Raw genomic sequence first — 15,980 nt, 5'->3', positions numbered from 1 at the left:
AATATTGTTACATAACCGTATGTCTCACAGTTGTTGCATAATTGATATCCCCACCATGAAAGGTGGGCAGTATATGTGCATCTATATGTACAGCAATGGATGTTTACATGTAAGTGTATAGATATGTATATATACATATATATATATATATATATATATATATATATATATATATATATATATATTTATATATATGTATATATATATATATCTATCTATGGAGAGAGAGAGAGGGAGACACTGGGTCATACGTACTGCAACAGGTGCCTGGTGACCAAGGCATGGACTGAAGACCAGTGTTGATACTGCAGTGCCATACCCCATTCCAAAACACTTTACCTAGTAACTACCACATAGGTGGTAGCCTGCCTAACACTGAAGATGTCAGAAGGGAACATGGGACACAGGTGGACAGTAGCCTCCCCTTTGATAATCACAGTGTCACACTAGTCTTGTAATCTGTCTACGTGGTATGTGTCATCACAAAAGGTGTGTCATCTAGGGAAATATAGGTCAGTGTTCCCCTCTACTCATCACAATGCCCTGTGTAGTATGTACCTCCCATGAAAACTACAGCAGGCGGATAGGCCACAGACATACCTCACAAAGGGTAATACTGGCTGCAAACAGATGCCATATGCAGCCTGACTCACAAAACCACATCTAGACTGTATTGCATACCAGCCACACAGAGGTGACCTCTGCCAGACATACAGAGGTATGTCAGACCCATAGCTGGGTGACAACCACCATGACTACATATCACAATCCCTCCGGGATACACGCTCTAGGGCCCTAAACCTCGTCAGCTCACTAAACAGCACGTGCTGAAGGGATAGGTTCCTTTCCCATAGATATGCCATACACTGGAATAGACCACCTAGCAATAGCAAACATGGCTCATCATTAGCAGTTGTCATAAATACCCCTGATGATTGTTTGGTAGATTGGTACTACACCCCAGGAATCCCCTCTGTGGTTCTGGCTGACAGGGGCAAGCGAAATCAAAGTACATGCGTGTCAAAGACCAGGGCAGCATATGGCTAGACAGCTGTAGGCCCTTTGCCCAATAGCATATTACCTACCTATGACACTATGCACTCACACATGTACTCAATGCAATACCTGCTATGTGAGGTTGAATACGTGTCACGCTGAATGTGTGCAAGGTCTGTAAAGGTGTGATAGGTTAGTGTGAAGTTGTATCTGACATGGTAATGTCTATCCTAGCTGTGAGGCCAGCAAAAGATGTGTATTGTACTGTTAGGCAGACATAGTAGTATGGTATACAATGTAACATAGTTCCTTGTTGATGACCGTGGTGTCTTATTGTAGGCTAAAGCAATACATTTATGCTTACTGAGTGGCACTGCTGGTGAATCCAACTCCCATATGAACTGTAGTGCTACCTGAAGCTGTAGGCCTAAACAGCACAGTATGGTGTGTGTTCACATTGCCTGGAAACACTGTTTTGTGTGTCTCCTGTAGTCTGCACAGAGGACATAACTCAGGCAGCAGGGTTTGTAAGTAGTGGCACACAGTACTGTATGGTACACAGGTAAAGCTTATCTGTGTTGGCATAAAGTGGTGTGTTGTATGTTTGTTTGATGTGTGTGTGATTATGCCTGTACCATGGCCGCAATCATATGTGTGTTACAGGGTATACGTGTGTATCTAGCAACATATATACTCTGTTACAGCAGTATGCCACCTATAGTAACAACTGTGCACATATGTTAGGCAGGGCTATGGCATCAGTGACTAAGGTGGTTGGGTGGTACTACTATAACTGTGCTTTACATTCATTGCAATGGATGACATCTCTGTTTGTGCATCGGCATGATATATACCCCTGTGGCGAGGTTGTGCATTGTGTCACAAACAGTGTGCGGATACTGTTGTATAGTGGTTTGATATATAGAGTGCGCCAGGCACTGTTAGTCAGTTGTGGCCTGAGAACCAATAAGTGGTAATGAACGTGTGTATCCTCAGACAGACAAATGGATGGTATATATGTCAGTAAAGTGATATCTGTGGTTAAAGGTGTAAAGTGTGCCACAGGACTCGCTCACACATATTGTTCATATCTCTTTCAGCCAGATGGCACACCAATGCAACCCACCGTACACAGCAGCAGAGGAAGAGGAGATACAGCAAAGCCTGGTGCAGCACTACACAATGTTGTTTTTCAGAAGCAGCCAGCACCAGCAGGAGTGGACTGAACTGTGGCAGGACCTTGTTCGTCGGGTAAATGACATAGGCATGCATAACCGGACATATGAGCAGGTACGCCATCACTGCAGTGATTTAATTAGACATGTCTGGCAGCATGCGTCTGATATCCAAGGACAACAGCTTGCCACTGGTGGTGGGGTGGCCATTCATCCCCCCTCACCAGAATGGAGGATCTGCTCCTAAGCGTGGTGGCTCCTGGACAACAGCAGCAACTCCCACTGGCATGTGTTGTCATGGAGGCCGGAGCCACCCAGCATGTTCACATGGAGCGAGCAGGTAACATGCCCAATCTGTAGACTACAGTTAACTGTATTGTTAGATTATGTCTATGTGAGATGTGTACTGTGTGTTTAGCAGTTGTGCTGCCTAGTGTTGTGCAATACTGATATTTTGAATATTATATGTACACCTGTGACTGTTGACTGTTGTTCTACTGCAGTTTATCACAGTAGCAATGCCACAGTTGTGGCCACTGACAACCTCTCTCATATTCCCGTAGGTCCCTCTGGTGTGACAGCAGGGCAGACGGTCCATGCTGGTGAGTGTGGTATAACTGCATTGTTGGTAATGAAATGTGCATGTCATAGGTGAGGTGTACGCCATGTAGACATAACACACCTATTCCTAATGCATGCCGTGCATGTTTTCTGTAAGATGTTGCACAGCTCAGTAATGTCAGTAGCTGCCTCAATGACATGCAATACACAGAGCATCAGATACAGTTGTGGCAACACCGTACTGCACATTGGATAGGCATAGTTGCTACAGCTGTACACAACATAACATGTTTATCATACACAGTACACGACAACATGCTACATATGGTGTTACCACACAGCCGCTGTAAGGTCACACTTCAGTATCCCACATGTCATGCACATACACATGATGTACCTCAGGGGTAGAGGCCTATCATGGGGCTGTGCAACACTTTTCACCACATAACACAGTCATGTTAGGCAATGCACCCTATTGGGCACCTCACACACTCATGTACAAAGTGGCTGTGTAATTGTGAACATAGCCGCGGCACTGCAGTGCAGGTACAGCATGTTAGGCGGTGGTCTGTTACACATTAGTAGCTGAGTGACACAAGATGCATGATGATGATGGCACATGGTACTACACCCCATCCAGTTACAGTGACCACAGTACTACTCATAGCAGTCATTGCTTTGCACCTCAATGTTGTGTGTGTGCAAACATATGCACCTATACACAATCAGCATAGCATGTTGTGTGTCTGCTTATATATGTCAGTATACACAATATGCACAGCAGTCACCATCCGAACAAAGTGTCACATATACGTCCTGGAATGCTAGTGGGTGTATAGGTCACATGACACACATTGGGTATGTGTGGTGTGTAATGTTGCAGTCATGTAACATGCCGTGTCATGGCTGGCACCAACATATCTGCAATATGTCCCACACTCACCATAACCACCGTACAATGGCCATGTCTTGCACTGGGATTCCTTCACGTCTACATGCACCACTCATCCCATTTGTGTACATAGCATGCATGTCCTACACCTGTGCCCAATATTATCTGCTATGGACACAGACACTGTAATCAGACATGGGAATCTATGTGTCACACAGATAACACATGCAGCCATGGTATGTATACCTGTGAGTGATGGTGCACAGGGCATTGCAGAGCTGATAATACTTGCACAGCAATGTTGTGTCTATGTACACATTGTGTTCCAGGGTGTAGCCAATCACTGAACAACTATACACATGCATTAAAGCCATGTATACTGTCATTAAATAGGGGCATCTACACTTGCACTGCATGGTCTTGTGCAACACATATTCTGCATGCTGACATGTGTGTGGTGACTGCCTTGTGATACTGTCACCCACCTTCACCCACTATTGAGTATGTGTTGGATTGCTGGTGTGTGTGTGTGTGTGTGTGTGTGTGTGTGTGTGTGTGTATGTGCTGTAGTGAGGAGTGTATTTGTGTGCATGTGTGCATGTGTGCATGTGTTCATGTGTTCATGTGTGTATGTGTGCATGTGTGCAAACATCATGTACAGATTGTCAATTGTGTTTCCTGTCTTCCTCTCACAGGTGCTGTGTTTGGGGTGGCTGACAGCAGCAGGGAACCTGAAGTCACTGCCACTAATAGTGGAGATGATGAGACATGTATTTTGGCACAAGAAGGTTTGACAGGGTCTGTCGTTGGTCCACCAATCAACAGTACACAGCGTTCAACCCCATCTATGTGCACACTCATACTGCCGATACATCCCTCATCACCAATGGCCTTAGCCGAGGGACAGCATACAGTTGGCATTAATCAGGAGAGTGTGGTACCCATGACACTTGCATCCCCTCACAGCAGCCATAGCCTGATTCCTGGAACGGTACCACATAGGCGGATGTCCAGGGGTTCTTGGGGGAGCACCACTGGTCATATTGCCCCTGGCAGACATGCCCCTGAGGTATTACAACCTCCAGTATGTTCTGGGCTGTAATGCAGGCACAGGCATGTATGGAAAGGTACACCAGACAGGGACTAAGGGCACAGAGGGCCCATTAGAATGCTATCAATGACAGCATCCGTGACCTTGCCGGTGCCATCCGGAATTTCACCGAGGTCATTGATAGACATTGGGGGGAGACAATAGATGCCCTCCACAATGTCCCTTCCATGAGCCAGGATCGTGCGGATGGGTGAGACATCAACGCAGACACATGTCAGCAACAGCAACAGATGGCAGTCGACTTGGACGGCACACAGATCACAGCCGCTCCCGTAGTGGCAGTACCAGCCCCAGCAATGCTGGGGCTGGCCTGTTTATTGACCGTCCTGGTAGACCACATGCACATGGCTCTGGCCAGTCCCAGCAGGGACATGGGTCCAGTCATCATACCTCTTCCTCTGATGATAGTACACAGTCAGGGTTGGTACCCAATACTGCCCATAGCACCCCTGCCAGGCACAGGTACCGTGTCCGTGCCCAGAGACAGTGAACTGTACAGCCTAGCAAGTACAGTCTGTGGCTGTTCCACAACCTCCCGTATATGGCAGCCACATGATGGAGCTGTGTGCATGCAGACACACACACAGTAACCAAACAAGTAAGGCTCACTAATACACACACACATTACATCAAAATTGGCCCATGCTGTACTGTTGTCCCTCACACACACACACACACACACACACACACACACACACACACACACACACACAAACACATGCCGATTGGATGGGTCAATGTTGGCCTCTGGCAAACCAACAACACACCCTGTGCATATGATGACACCTGTGCCACCTCCTGTCATCTGTAACATTGATGCAGGAACAGGCTAACATGGTTCTGATGCACAGGGTTACATTATAGCAGTGAAGCAATATTAGCAAGTTGTCAACAGGAAAGTGTAATGATATCCTTGCAGGTATATCTGAGCAGGCATTATGCATCACAGCTCTGATTGTCAATGTAGCATTGTTTACACCAGTGTTAGGTCTAAGTATGTATTGTCCACCCATGTGCCACTTGGCTGAAGTGTACAGTGTTGCCAGCATGTGTTAGTGAGTGAACAGTATGTGTGTGGTGTGTGCATTGCAGATTAGCAGGTGTACATCTGTGAACATGGTGGGTGCGCACTGTCTGCAATTACGTGCATAGTGGACACATGGAATGTGTTGCATACCCTGTTGTACACATTGTTAACATCTCATAGTATCTTTCGATGGCCAGTATGCATTCTACTACAGATATGTACTAACATGGGTACACATGTGTGTGTGACATGGGTCGACAGTATGCTGTGGGTGATACTGTTGATACATGTCAATGATTTGCAGTCTGGTAGTATACACAACCTCAACAGCATGAATATAACCAATCATTAGCTGATGTCCTGACAAATGACACATAGTTGTAGGGAACTCAGTAACAGTTGGGTCCTTCCAGTAATATACTATAGCAGTGACCACTGGTATTGACCGCCACCTGTACCACACCTGTTTGGCATATAGCCCTCTTAGGTACATGCAAACACACTGGAAATGCATGCATTGGCCTACACTGCATTCCCTGGATGGGACGCATATCCTACACAAGGGTATCATACAGACAGATACCTGTTGTCCAATACATGCCCCCAACACACACACACTGTCAGCGTTTGCAGGATTCAAACCCCTACCTAGCTAGGTTATGATACTAGAGACATACGCATTAACACGGCGCGCTATATGCTTTACTGGGTGGTTTCTCTTCTCTTGCTATATTTGTAGGATGCTGACATCATCAGATGTTCCAAAGAAGAATGTACCTCTTTTAATTTGCTTTCCCAGTGTCCAGAAAGGGCACTCCTCACACAGGAAAGCACACACATACACACCCCCCAACACACACACACACTGTCAGCAGGATTTAAACCCCTACCTAACTATGTTATGATACTAGAAACATACGCATTAACATGGCACGCTATATGCTTTACTGGGCGGTTTCTCTTCCCCTGCTATATTTGTAGGATGCTGACATCATCAGACTTTCCTAAGAAGAATGTACCTCTTTTAATTTGTTTTCCCAGTCTCCAAAAAGGGCACTCCTCTCACAGGAAATCCCACACATTCACCCCCCACACACACACACACACACGCACACACAGTCAGCGTTTGCAGGATTCAAACCTCTACTGAACTATGTTATGATACTTGAGACATACACATTAACACGGCACGCTATATGCTTTATTGGGCGGTTTCTTTTCTCCTGCTATATTTGTAGGATGCTGACATCATCAGACTGGACATGGTAATGTGTGTACACTTTGTTTTATGCAATCCCAGGAATAAGAAAACTCCAAAATGAAAACTAAAAACATTTTAAGAACAAAAAGCGAGTAACACTGTAAGCAATGTCAGAAACAAAACAGAATTACAAACAAAGAAAACCAGTTTTATTAGCGCTTTTGCTGGGATCAGTGTCTCACCTTCCTCAGACAACCACACAATCAATTAACACAGTTTATATATACAATTCAAATACATTTAATTAACAATTATACGAAGCATAATTAAACTGCTTTTCCTTAAAGGAACCTCACATAAAATGAACTAATTCCTCCCCGGGATTCATGAAGCTCGGCGCAAGGCTGGCGTTAGGTTGTGCGCCGACCATGCGGCATGAAGATGGTGCAGTAGTGCAAAATGCATATTAATGAAGGCACACTGCCGCCACAACCGTGCATAGGAAAGGAGCGTGAGTGCATAGGCGTGTCGAAGTGCTGCGGAGGTGTGGAAATGTCAGCTGTCGACGTGCAACCTGAAATGCTTGCATATAACAATTTGCAAGCAATAATAATCACATCTGTCAGTGTCCGTGGATACTGAAACGTATGCAAAGCATGCAAGACAGTTCCTGCGAACACAAAATGAAGAAGCAAACACAAATGCACAGTAGGGAATAACGGGTCCCTATCCCGTGAACAAATGACATTGAAAACTGTCTGCCCGTGGTCAATGCAATGTAGATAGTTATACCAAATGGAAGTGAAACGCATCATATGTTAGCGCACTGCCAATAGGTACGTCCAGCCCAATGGTCAGGGTCACCAGCTGACCCATATTGTGAGGGAGGGTAGACAGCTGGGCAGATGTGTCCATAACAAAAAACACGATAAATGTACATATCTAGTGACTGTATGACCGAATTATATCCCACAACGCATGTAATAGTCACATACAATAGGTATGTCCGTATTTCACATACCAAAGGTGACAGGAAATAGAATAAGGATGTAAACAAAACAGAAGGAGCATATAAACTGCTACAACAATAAGGCAACATGTAGGCTGAAAGGAACAGTATTATCCATATCATTGACTGTGGGTGCGTGCTGTCCAGTACATTCGGATATGTGTCCGGAATATATCCCATCCTGGACATAGGAAAAGGTGGCATCCTACCAATGATTAGAACAGTCAGCCAAAATCCGCACATCAGCGGTCCAAGCCGAACTTGTCAGGATGTGTCACAGTTGAACGGGTATTACCCGGGTATACCAACCATGTCATGAAAGTTAAGTATAGGTGTGTACCTATGTGCATGAGGTATAGCATGTGGAAAGTCAAACATGGCAGGGTAGTCCACACAACCATACAGGTACCAGACATATGTAGGGTATGCAATGTGTTACCTTGACCGTGTCATGGGCCATCAACCAAAGCAGTGATGGATGGAGTGTCAGGAATATGTGTGTGGGGGGGATGGGTAATGGTATAATCCTCCAAGGCGACACTGTCGTATGCAGAATAGGTGAACTAGAGGTGTATGAGGGAGCAGTGGGTGAAGCAGAAAGAAACACAAAAACATATGTACACATCTGCAATGCAACCAGACAGGCCATACTGTAAAACACAATCCCACAAACATATGAACATTAAAATGTGCGATACAAATGTATAGACATGTCACCGGCACATACCCACAGATTGGTCCTGATGGAACTGGCCATATCAAATGCAACACACCTGGATGCATAATGGACTACCCAGCATCCCCTCCACAGCACACAACCCAATCCCATACCTGAACGTCCACCAAATCCAGCCATACTTGGCCTACTGGTTTGGTGCAGCCACATCTACACATAGTGACCACTACACATATGTAGTAGGTAGTGTCACCCTAGGCAGTTTCAGGATTGCAAACTATGTATCCCTTGCATGTAAAACCCCCAGCACATTTTCGCTAAACCCAAACATAAAACTACTGTTCAATCTCAGCCTTACTACAGGATATGTGCCCAAAGAGTGGCGTACAGCAACAGTGGTCCCTCTCCATAAAGGTGGTGCCTCAACGGATCCTGGAAACTATCGCCCCATAAGCCTGAATAGCTTGGTCTGCAAAGCTATGGAAAGGACCATCATGGACCTCATAAATAAAGATATTGGGGACCTACAGACACTGGATCCTACCCAGTTCGGCTTTGTTAAGGGCAGATCCTGCCTCTTAAACCTGGTTGATTTCTTTGAAACAGTCACCAAGGCCATTGATGAGGGGAAGGTGGTCCACACAGCCTACCTGGACCTCGCAAAAGCCTTCGATACAATACCCCACTGGCGCGTTATAGATAAGCTCACCAGCTTAAATATAAACCCTATGTCACTAGATGGATTGCAAACTGGCTCAAGGACAGAACCCACATGGTTAGAATTTCTGGAGCCATGTCAGACTCAAACCAGTTACAAGTGGTGTCCCACAAGGCTCAGTCCTGGGACCTCTCTTGTTTGGTATATATTTCTCGGAGGTACAGGCCAACACGGAAGGACTGTGGCTGACCAAGTTCGCAGATGACTGCAAACTGGGCGCCATAATCGACTGTCCAGCCCACACAAGCATCCTCCAAAAGGGCCTCATAGAAACAGACAACTGGTGCCAGAGACATGGCCTCAAGCTAAATGCCAAAAAGTGTATAGTCATCCCCTTTGGCAAAAACAAAGTGCCCACAAATTACCACATAGGTGGTAATCCATTAAGTACAGAAGAAGTAATTAGGGACCTGGGGACCCAAGTTGATAGCAATCTCTCATTTGACAACCACGTGACCAAAGTGGTTAGAAAAACATTTTATATAGCCCACCTAATCATGAAGGGATTCACATCTAGATCAGGGGAGGTCATCATGCCTCTTTATTCATCCATCATCAGGCCCATAATTGAGTACAATGCCCCTTTTGGGATGTACCTTACCAGACACCTGCAGCAACTGGAAAGACCCCAAAAGTACCTCACCAAGAGGATCAAAGGGCTCAAACAGATGTCATATGCTGCCCGGTTAAAGAAACTCCAGCTCTACTCAGTGGCATACCGCCTGTTCAGAGGCGATCTGTGCCTGACATATAAAGCCATGTCCAACCCGAATTTAATGGACATGCTGCACCTCAGAAAATCCAAATCCCATCGAGCTATGCGAGAGATTTGAACCTCAGCACTGAAATAAATAGGACATGCTGGAGGACAGATTCATAACCAGAGAATCCCTTCACTCTGGAATAAAATCCCATTCCAGGTTAGGCAGAGTCCCTCATTGACTCTCTTCAAGAGGAATCTTGATGAGTGGATGGGAGATCGTAGGTTTACCCCGGGTATCACTTCTGTGTCACTGTTAGACAGAGGCACAGTATACTAACCTTGAAAAAGGGCATAGCAAAATAAATATAAAATGGGTGGTGAAAGCCAAACACATTCTGGCTAGGCTTATAAATGCCCTAGGGCAGATAGCCTAGTATGAACCTATGAATCTATGAATCCTTTTTTTCTGCCACAGCAGTAGCTCATCTTTGCTCCCACCAAAAGAACAGTCCATTCTTGTTTGTGCCATAACAGTAACTCACCTTTGCTCACCCCAAAAGAACAGTCTATGCTTGCTTGTGCCATAACAGTAACTCAGCTTTGCATCCACCCTCAAAAGAATAGTGTACCCTTGTATGTGCCATAACAGTAACTCACCTTTGCTCCCCCATCAAAAGATCATTCTATGCTTGTTTATGCCATCAAACCTGCCCTTCACTTGTTGGCAAATGCATATATTATTATTCCCAAGTAATATCCTCACACATTTTAAGGTCAATGATATAGAATGGCTTACACACTGCATGTTTCAGAGTACTGGTCAGATAATTGACGATTGACCAAAAACATAGAAAAGTATGAAAGAGCTATATATTTACAAGCAATAATCATAAAAGGTTGTGTGATCACTAAGGGCGCTATATCCAAATATAATAAATTTAATAAATGTACAAATAACTGTTTATGGTTTGATATCAGTGTACATTCTGTTGCAGTTGTTTGTGTGAAGAATGACTTCTGTTCTTTGCTCCAAAGCTGTTTTCATGACAAAGAGGGATGAGGCACCCATCCTGTTTTCTGAAGGTGTTTTGGATTGAGAGTTTAAATCCATACATATGTAGAAATATCTCATGTGTACTAGTATTTTCTACCATGGATATCATAGATTGCTTTTCTTCATTTAAACAATTTCTCCCTTTTTCTTTTCTTACACTTTTCTTCACTACAATGACCTCTGAAGGAGGAAGAGAGGTAACCTTGATGCTTGGATTGAGGAATTTAGGTGAGAGGACATCCCACAAATGTGTTAGTATCAACTACAGAGAGTTCTTGTAAGGCTTAAAAGCTGAATATAGGCAATGCTGGTATCCATTATAAAAAAGGCACAACAGCGAATGTACTTTCTGTGACAGCTGAGGAAGTTCAACCTCCCACAGGAACTGTTGATTCAGTTCCATACATTAGTCACTGAATCTGTTCTCAATTCATCCATAACAGTGTGGTTTGGATCTCTGTCTAATCATGACAAAAATAGGTTACTTTGAATAGTCAGGTCTGCCAAAAATATCATTGGTGCTACTTTGCCCTCCTTACAGGACCTGTACTATTCCAGAATCATGAAAAGGGCAGGGAAAATCATCACTGATCCTTCAAATCTAGGCCACCATCTTTTTGAACTATTACCATCAGGCAGACGTTATAGATTAATACACACCAAAACAAGTAGATATAAGAACATTTTTTTCCACAGACCATCAAGTTCATAAATGGTTAAATCAGCTTATTAGGCTGGGATACTCTTTTTCCCAAGCATCTGATGATTCTGCAGTATTGTTTACATATTCCCAGTTCACGATTCCTCCATGTAGGACTTAATAAGTCTTACTCGGAGGCTGCAGTTGAACGGTATGACATCAGCGTGCCATGAATATTAATGAGAGCACGCTGACTCAACCGTAAGTCCTACACGAACCATGTAGGAAAGCAGGGGCGTGTCCGACTGCCGAGAATTCTAAATGTCCACGCCCCTGCAAGTGATCAAAAAGTAAAAGTAAAACACACAAGAGCGAGTCCGCTCAAATGTCCATGCACTCAACACCACACTCCCTGACATTGTAAACCCCCATGACAGTTATAAAAAGTAAAACATTAAATTTACTTTTTTAAATACCCGATATAGCTGCCCGTATTTGCACGTGTGTGCATGGGTGTGCCCATTGCTTAGCTGTAGTTAGCAATTCCGACATGGAAGAGCATAAGAAAGAATGTATATGCAAATTAAACCAAATAGCAATAGCGTAATGGTAGAGCGTATCACAAAGAGTAGACATTCATGGTTTGAGTCCCACCACTCCCCTTCTCATTTATGTTTTAAATCAGTATATGAAATAATACCTGTCATTACAATATTAGTAAAATGCAGTGAAATGGCCAATGTATCAGTGAACCAAACATATATTTTTAAAGGATCCTGATATATAATTGCCCGCAGTTAAGCAGCGCTTTACTCAGCGCAATAGAGTTGCCCATAGTTTAATAGTGCTTTACCCAGCGCAATGTGTTTGCGTGGACGTGCGCACCGCGCCAACTAGGGCACCGCAGGGCACCGTGGAGCAACGTAGAGCAAAGTTGCTTAAACACAGCCACACCCCCTAGCCTGTCTGGACAGTATTAAAATAAAATGAATGACAAGGTTCAAACCCAGGACTCTGTGCATCATAATCAAAGTACAGAACCATTAAGCCATGACAGCATAGGAGAAACAGCCACTGTTAGCATACATATACTTAGAAATGGTAGATTAACCATTACTAAGCAGGTCTGCAGTCAGCCTAGAATTCTCAAAAATGGCCAATCACAAAAAGTGCGGGAAATGCGGCATATTTAAGCCCCATAGGCAGGAATACTCACCATAACTGATTGTAGCTCACATCTGCAGTTAGAATGGCTGGTGCAGGAGAGGGTACACATTTTTGAGCGCAACGTTGGGGTATCGAGAAGTCGAAATACATGGTTACCATCTGTGGGCTCATGGGCTTGCGATTTCTAAACAACCTTCCCCGTCAATTGTGTTCTCCCACCCCATGTGTCAAATTCCACCCCTGAATGCATCTTGTTTGTCTTGTCTGTTTACCTCGCCAACCTACCTCCCCAAATATACCTACATCCCCTACCTCACATTCCACTCTCACCTGAAAATAAAAATAAAAAAGGGCAATCTGTTCCCACAAAAAAATTACGCCCCATACATTTTGCACACATGTCCGCTGGACATGTAAACTGATAATTATAATTGGCAGTACAACATACTCTGTTGTCCTCACCCCTCTCTTAGAGGTGGAAGGTTTCAAATTTCACACCAAATTTCGAACATATGCACAGCTGTTGCTGGTAAAGAAATGGGCAGCTATGGGCCTTCCCTACACCCGTCCTGCACATCCCAAGCTGGTTTCCCTACTGTCTTTCCCTCTTTGAGCCCCCTTTTTCACCACTTTCCTATCTCCCCATTTTCTTTTCTTTCAAAGAAATTAGCTCAGGGGTTAGCGGGAGTAAGCACTTTTAAGCAGTAGTTAGCGGGGGCGGGTGTGAGTGTGAGCTTGTGTGCGCTTAGCTAAGCATCGCTAAGCATCACGCAAACCCACGCAAACCCACTTACAACTGCTTAAAAGTGGCTTAGTCACTCTGTATGACAGGGCCCTTGTACTGCTCAGCAGCAAAATTATATACCCCTGTCAGTCTCGAACCACAGACCTCGGATTCACAAGACTGCATGACGTACCACTAAGCCACAGCAGATATACAATAACTTTGTGCTGAAAGAAATATATCATGCATTACAATGAGTGAATGTAAAGGGAAAATAGGAATGGCATAACACAAATCCTGTTCTGTGGCCCTTTACCAGCAGGTGTTGTGGAATTGCATGACATGACTGTGAAAAGAGAACCAGCCATGCTAGTAGGGAATAATGTTACAGTAGCACCTTTCAAACCCCACACAGTATCAGAGCATGATAAACACTGGCATATTTGAATAGGTCAGAGGCCAGACCTCCCAACTGTGACTGATTTACAGGGATGTCCCTGATTTGTAAACAAATGTTAGCTCTGCCCCTCTGACTCCCTGTGAAATGTACTAACAGTAGGCAGAAAGGTGGGGAATCACACTTAATGAAAAATGTCAATAAGTGAGAGTAGACATTGCTTGCATGTCAGAGAAGGTGTAGTAATATATATGCTCCGAATCCCCCAATGTCTCAACTGTAAAATGTCTGTAATATATTACAGGTGTATCCCACTTATATGTACCTTTCCCTGAGGCTGTTCAAATATATACCTGAGAGTATCTGAGGCCTGGAAGAGTCAGAAACACACATGCATATCAGCTTGTCTGCTGTTACACACTCTGCAAATAGCTGTAGAAGGAATTCCACAACCATGCCCTTATGTTGGAGTACAACACAGAAATATCAAAGGATGTAGCCATGTGCTGCTAGCAACCACCTGTGACAATGCCATTGTTCAGGTGCTGAAAAGACTGGTGGGGTGCACAGACAAAGAATACTAGGCTAACCTCTGTCTACCATCTGGATATGTCCACAGGTGGGAGCTACTGAGACAGACTACTAGCCTTGATAGACTAACAGGTACACATCAACTCTGTATGTTCAGCCAGATAAACATCACACGATAATAACAATGCTCTCTGCAATTCTGCACCCCTACCCAAAAGTACTATATACCCATGTATTCAGGCACAACCAAGGGTGTAGGTAGGCATACTCAGTACTGAAATATGTCCAGTTGTCCTGAGCAAAATGTGCTAATGTCAACACAAACAAACCACAAACTGTTCAGAAGTGAGTAACGTACTAATGACAGTATAGCAGTTCACAAACAGTGCATGTGCCTGATATTCATAATTGGTAGTACAACATACTTTGTTGTCCTCACCCCTTAATCAAGGGTGGAAGGTTTCAAATTTCACTCCTAATGTATTGCATATGCACAGCTGTTGCTGGTAAAGAAATGGGCAGCTATGGAGCTTCCCTACACACATCCTGTACATCCCGAGCAGGTTTCCCTACCGTTATCCCCTCTTTGTACCCCCTTTATCACCACATTCTTATCTCCCCATTTACTTTTCTCTAAAAGAAATGAGCACGGGGGTTAGCGGGAGTAAGCACTTGTAAACAGTAGTTAGCGGTTTTGTACCAGTGTGCACATGTGTGCGCTTAGCTTAGTATTGCTAAGATAAGATAAGCTAAGCTAAGCTTCGCTTAGTATTACTAAGCATCGCCCAAACCTGCGCAAACCCACTTACAACAGCTTAAAAGCGCCTGAGTCACTCTATATGGCAGGGCCCCTGTTCTGCTCAGCAGCAAAATAAAACACCTCCATCAGTCTCGAACCCCAGACCTTAGACACACTAGACTGCATGAAGTACCACTAAGCCACAGCAGATATACAATAACCTGGTGCTGAAAGAAATATATCATGCATTACAATGAGGGAATGTAAAGGGAAAATAGGAAAGCCATAGGAATACATTACAATAACTACTTTTGTATGGCAGTTAATCCTCTAATTCGAAAAGTAAGTACATGCTCCCATGTACCCTGTGTTAGCATTCGGAGGTGTGAGTAACATTACACACTGAGAAGAGTGTACTGGAAGAAGCAACAGTCAGGTTTCAGTGCAACATGCATATCACTGGCTACAACCCTAGCTTCAGATATGAGACATATACCAAACTTCTGACTGAGACAACAATGTCCACAGCAAACGAGCATGGGCCCCACCTAGACAAACTGAAAGGGCAATGCCTACCTAACCTAGCATTTTATAGCAGTGTCCTGTAATCATAGTGAGTACTGCAATTACCACACAGCAGGCTGCATGGAATTATTAAA

This window comes from Protopterus annectens, chromosome 12.part0 (assembly GCF_019279795.1).
Source record: "Protopterus annectens isolate FY-2018-M chromosome 12.part0, PAN1.0, whole genome shotgun sequence".
Taxonomy (NCBI): Eukaryota; Metazoa; Chordata; order Ceratodontiformes; family Protopteridae; genus Protopterus; species Protopterus annectens.
The sequence above is the reverse complement of the archived record's forward strand: the minus strand, read 5'-3'. Positions refer to the sequence as shown.